This window comes from Alligator mississippiensis, chromosome 14 (genome assembly GCF_030867095.1).
Source record: "Alligator mississippiensis isolate rAllMis1 chromosome 14, rAllMis1, whole genome shotgun sequence".
In the NCBI taxonomy this organism is placed as follows: domain Eukaryota; kingdom Metazoa; phylum Chordata; order Crocodylia; family Alligatoridae; genus Alligator; species Alligator mississippiensis.
This window is the reverse complement of record NC_081837.1, coordinates 18,114,205-18,119,354: the sequence shown is the minus strand read 5'-3', so window position 1 is coordinate 18,119,354 and position 5,150 is coordinate 18,114,205. Positions and strand designations below refer to the sequence as shown.

At 55.5% G+C, this 5,150-nt stretch overlaps 2 non-coding genes across 2 annotated transcripts; one reads left to right on the top strand and one right to left on the bottom strand.

The window, feature by feature from the left end:
- Positions 1-591: 591 nt before the first annotated feature.
- Positions 592-664, bottom strand: TRNAF-GAA (transfer RNA phenylalanine (anticodon GAA)). Its single transcript has one exon. It is a non-coding gene; the product is annotated as a tRNA-Phe (tRNA).
- A 1,484-nt stretch (positions 665-2,148) lies between these two features.
- TRNAY-GUA (transfer RNA tyrosine (anticodon GUA)) lies at positions 2,149-2,236 on the top strand. The gene is given in 2 exon segments: positions 2,149-2,185; positions 2,201-2,236. It is a non-coding gene; the product is annotated as a tRNA-Tyr (tRNA).
- Positions 2,237-5,150: the final 2,914 nt, after the last annotated feature.

Sequence of the window (5,150 nt, the reverse complement as noted above, 5' to 3'; positions counted from 1 at the left end):
ACATGGCCTTCCTGGAGCTGGTGGATGTAGCGGGTGGTAGTTGGGGGAGAGCAGCGCAAGGCTGGCAGGTGCGAGTGCCAAAGAGACCAGGGCTCACCGGGTGGCAGGGCAAGGAGCAGAGGGCCGAGCGGGAGGGGACGGTGATGGTGGCAGGAGTGCTGGGTCCTGGGTGGGTGAGCCAGGTACTTTTGGGCGTGTGTTACCTGATGCTGCAAGAGCGAGGGGGTGTTTTTCTTTCGGTAGCTCAGCTGGTAGAGCAGAGGACTGTAGAGCGTTGGGCAAGACATCCTTAGGTGGCTGATTCGAGTCCGGCTCGAAGGAACGCCTCCCTTTTGGGGCTTGCATAGGAAAGCTCTGCACCTGAGGGTGGCAGGGGCAGCTTGCGTGGAAGGTGAGCGCTGCTGAGTTGTGCAAGGGCACACCAAAAGGGCCTACTGCCTGCCTGGGAGGCGCTGCCCCTGCGAAAAAGTCTTCCTCTCTGCGAGCGCAAGGGGATTAGGCAGCAGGGGTGAGGCTGGCCCACGGGTGGCCAGGAAGCAAAGGGGGAGCAGGCTTGGGTAGCCAGCAGCAGCCAAAGGAAGACCCGAGGGCTGCCGAAGCCCGGGATCGATCCAGGGACCTTTAGATCTTCAGTCTAACGCTCTCCCAACTGAGCTACTCCGGCTGCCGGGGGGCCTGTGGTGGCTCTGGCTGGGCCTTCCTCCCCAGGCCCTGAGCCCAAGGTGGAAGGCTGGGCTTGGGGCTCTGGGCTGCAGGCGCCTGGGCCTCTTGCCTGGCTCCGGGACCTGCGGCTGCTTGGCCAGTGCCCGTGCTTGACAAGGGGAGCCAAGAAGTGGCAAGGCCTGTGGCACAATTGCCACCGTCTGTGTCCCTCTCCAGAAATCTGTCTCTGCCAGCGTGAGAGGCTGGTGTTGAATTCCTCAGGGCGGGGGATCACAAAAGCCTGGTGCCTCCGAAGAGGATTCTCTGGTCGGTGGGGAGGGGGAGGGAAAAAGCCCCTTCAGGGGCCCAGGTGACCCGTGATGCTTTGTAAGTTGGTTGGCTAGTGGCCAGCACTGGCAGCTTCGATTGGCCCGGGCTGCTGAGGTCAGAAAGGTTATTTAAAGGCCCGGTCCAGGAAGAAGGCAGCCATTAGCCATGCGGTCATCGAGATGCATCTGAAACTGGCTTTCTCCTCAAAGAGTGACCTGCCTCCAGAGCAAAACTGCAACCAGCTCTGGATGATGCGGGTGAGTAAGCTACTCGAGATCCAACTAGATCCGTAGCTTACAGTAACTCAGATGCGTGATCAAAAGGCTACCTCAGCCGTGCTGGTTTGCTCTATGGGATTGATCCCTGTGATATTTCCATGACGCTGCTCTACCTTTTACCCTGTTTTCACCCTACCCCCTGTAATCAATAACGTTCTCCTTTGTGACCGGTGTGGGAGACTTGTTGAGGGGTGGGTCTAAGTTATGCCGAGGTGGCCCCTTAGGTCTGTGGACTAAGGGACACTTTCCTATTAAGGCCCTGACTTGGGAAAGTGCCCCAAGTGCCTGTATTGGGTGTAGTGCCAAGTGGACGATCAGGCCTGTGTTTTCCAAGGTGCGCAGAGCCAGAATTGAGTCCAGAGCCTTGGGTGGGTGGTGGCAGCGGGAAGCCCAGGCTAGCGGGTGTGCTGCAGGGAAGGGGTCGGCCGGACGTGAGGCACCCCAGGGAGGCACTCGGAGCCTGGAAGGTGGTCGGGCGCAGTGAGGAGGGCGGCTCAAGGCAGGAGCGCCCCCTACTGGCCCGCCACACGGCCTGGGGAGCCTGCGGCTGCCAGACTCCAGGCCGGCTACATGGCAGGGGCTGGGCTTGATGGCCAGCAGCTGTGGCCTCCTTTGGGAGGGCACTGGCTGGCCTTGTGTGGGATGTGCGACCTGGCGGGCCCTGCACCTGGCCTTCCTGGGGCTGGTGCATGTGGCGGGTGGTAGTTGGGCGAGAGCAGCGCGAGGCTGGCAGGCGCGAGTGCCAAAGAGCCCAGGGCTCGCCGGGAGGCAGGGCAGGGAGCAGAGGGCCGAGCGGGAGGGGACGGTGATGGTGGCAGGAGTGCTGGGTCCCTGGTGGGTGAGCCAGGTGCTTTTGGGTGAGTGTTACCTGACGCTACAAAAGAAGGGGGCTGCGTTTCCTTCGGTAGCTCAGCTGGTAGAGCGGAGGACTGTAGAGGGTTGGGCAAGACATCCTTAGGTGGCTGGTTCGAGTCCGGCTCGAAGGAGCGCCTCCCTTTTGGGGCTTGTACAGGAAAGCTCTGCACCTGGGGGTGGCAGGGACAGCTTGTGTGCAAGGTGAGCACTGGAGAGTTGTGCAAGGGCACACCAAAAGGGCCTACTGCCTGCCTGGGAGGCGCTGCCCATGGCAAAAAGAACCTGTCTCTGGGAGCGCAAGTGGGTTAGGCGGCAGGGGTGAGGCTGGCCCACAGGTGGCCAGGAAGCAAAGAAGGGGCAGGCTGGAGTAGGCAGCGACAGCCAAAGGAAGACCCGAGAGCTGCCGAAACCCGGGATTGATCCAGGGATCTTTAGATCTTCACTCAATGCTCTCCCAACTGAGCTACTCCGGCTATTAGAGGGGGAGTGGTGGCTCTGGCTGGGCTTTCCTCCCCAGGAACACATGCTTTTGGGCATGTGTTATCTGAAGGTCCAAGAGGGGGTGGGTGTTTTGCCTTTGGTAGCTCAGCTGGTAGAGTGGAGTTATCTGGTTGCTTTTGCTTTTGCTATGTGAATTGCTGGAGTCTGTGTGTCCTGGACCATGGGATTCCCCAAGGATCCAAATTTGGTGGTTAGGGAGTACTGGCAATAAACTGCATGGGACAAGGGGTATTGATCTCAAAGAACAGGAGGTCACAGTGATCGGGTATCAGACCCTTAAGGAAGCTTTCTCCTTTGGAACAATGGATGTCTGTGTCCTGTCGTGGAAACACACACAGAGTACTTTTGGGTCAGGTCAGCAGAAGCTTTTATTCAAAAGAAACTACAGCTGTAGGGGGAGTTCCAAAGTGACATGGATTTCCCAAGCACTTGGAAGGGGTCCCCCCCCAAGAGCAAAATCAGGAGGCTTATATACTTTTTAACAGTCGCTTACAACTCACGTGATCATATAGTGAAATTAGCATGAAAAGCGGCTATAATATTACTTCATTATTTCTTTGCTGTTATCAGGATGGGAATTATGGGGGAGATAGGGTTAGTTCACAAACCTCCTTCTTGCACCTGGAAATCTACTTTGTACATACTTTTTTTTTTTTTCTACCTTCAAGGCCGCGGTGAGCGAAGCATTTGCAGAAGAGTTACAAAGAACAAACACTTGCCCTTATCTGTTCTACTGTACCGAGCCAGCAATTCTACACAAAGCGGTTATGTCATCTTATAACTAAAATAATCAAAGTTTAAGGCATATATTTTTTCTGATTCCACAGTCCCACAAAAAAACCAGTGGTAGAAAAAAAGAAAACTCTCATAGGCTCCTTCCCAGTGGTCAAGCTAGCATACTTGTATCCTCTCTTAAGGAGCAACTGTGGCCTTTGGCTCAATCTTCTCCCAAAAAATTAAGCTGCCAGAGAACTAACAGGGATTATCTGGAGAAGGAAGGGAACAAGCTGAGGGAGGAGATAAAAAAAAATAGGCTTTCAGAGAGCTTTTGTTGGGTCTGATCAAGCCAGCAGGGCCAGATCAATTTAATCTCAGGACACTGCAGGAATGGGCAGAGGAGATTTCGGGTTCCTTGGCAATGATCTTTATGAAGTTGGGGAAGTTTGGTCAGGGACCAGAGGAGTGGAAAAGAGGCAGTGTAGGTGAGGAATAAGATATGCTAGTACTTTCTCCTAGGCCATTATGAATTCTGTCTGTATAATTGTCCTTGCATAGCATCCCAGGGCAAGCCGGCCCTGCAGTCCTCCAGGCATCCCACAGTGTCCTGTTCCTGCCCCAGCCTCAGCCGCTCTTGTACTTGCCAGTCTAGCATGGGAGGAAGACATCTAATACCCCAAGCTAACTAGTCACAGGTGGCTTTTCCCACCTATTTATGGCCTACCCTGACAACTTCCCAGTCATGATGTGCTCACCAGCCACACCCTTGAAATCAGTATTGGAACTGAGTTGTGAAAGTGAGCCACTCCCAGGACATCCATCAGGGACATCAGAAACACAAGCCATGGCCCCACTATCCATGTTTACTGTTGTTTCCAAGTGGAGAAACAGCTGGAACCGAAAGGAGGTTTGGGGTGGGGGCGGCGGTGTGGTGCTCTGCGAAGCTGGAAGTGAGTGCTGACTGCTGAGTGACTGTTCATTGTTGATTGCTGTGTGATTGCTGCCTGGGCCTGAGTTAGCCCAGGCCTAGAAGGGTATGAATGGAGACTCCCCAGGTGACCAGGGAGCTAGTGAACAGGGACTGCCAACAGGGGAGCAGTTTGCAGGCCAGTTCATAGGTAGTAGTACACACCATGTAGGAGTAAATGGGAGCTTGGCAGAGACTTCAGTTAAGTGAATGAGGAGAGGGGCTACTACGGGGGGGGGGGCGGGGGGTGACACAGCCAAGGACCCTGCCCTGCTGCTGCCTCTGGCCTGGAGCTTCTGCGAGGCCTCCACCCAGACAGACCCCTTGGATGGGTTGGCAGTGCCCTAGCCCCCTGTCTGTGGGGGTTGCCTGGTAGGACCTCTGAGGCCTGGGGGGTAACATAGGGGGTGGGGGTCCCCACACTTGTTCCACATGTGCCTGGATTGAGGCCCTGGAAGGGCAGGTGAGGGAACTTAAGGCAGAGGTGAGCAGGCTGCGGGGGATCAGGGCTGCAGAGGATGAGCGGGCAGTGGGGTCCTGCATGGCTCGGTCCTTGGACCGATACTCTTCAATGTCTTCATCAGAGACTTGGACAAGGGACTGAAGTGTACTCTGTCCAAGTTTGTGGATGACACAAAACTGTGGGGAGAAGTGGACACGCTGGAAGACAGGGAACATCTACAAGCAGACCTGGACAGGTTGGACATATGGGCAGAAAACAACAGAATGCAATTCAACAAGGAGAAATGCAAAGTGCTGCACCTAGGGAGGAAAAATGTCCAGCATACCTACTGCCTAGGAAATGACCTGCTTGGTGGCATGGAAGTGGAAAGGATCTTGGAGTCCCAGTGGACTCCAAG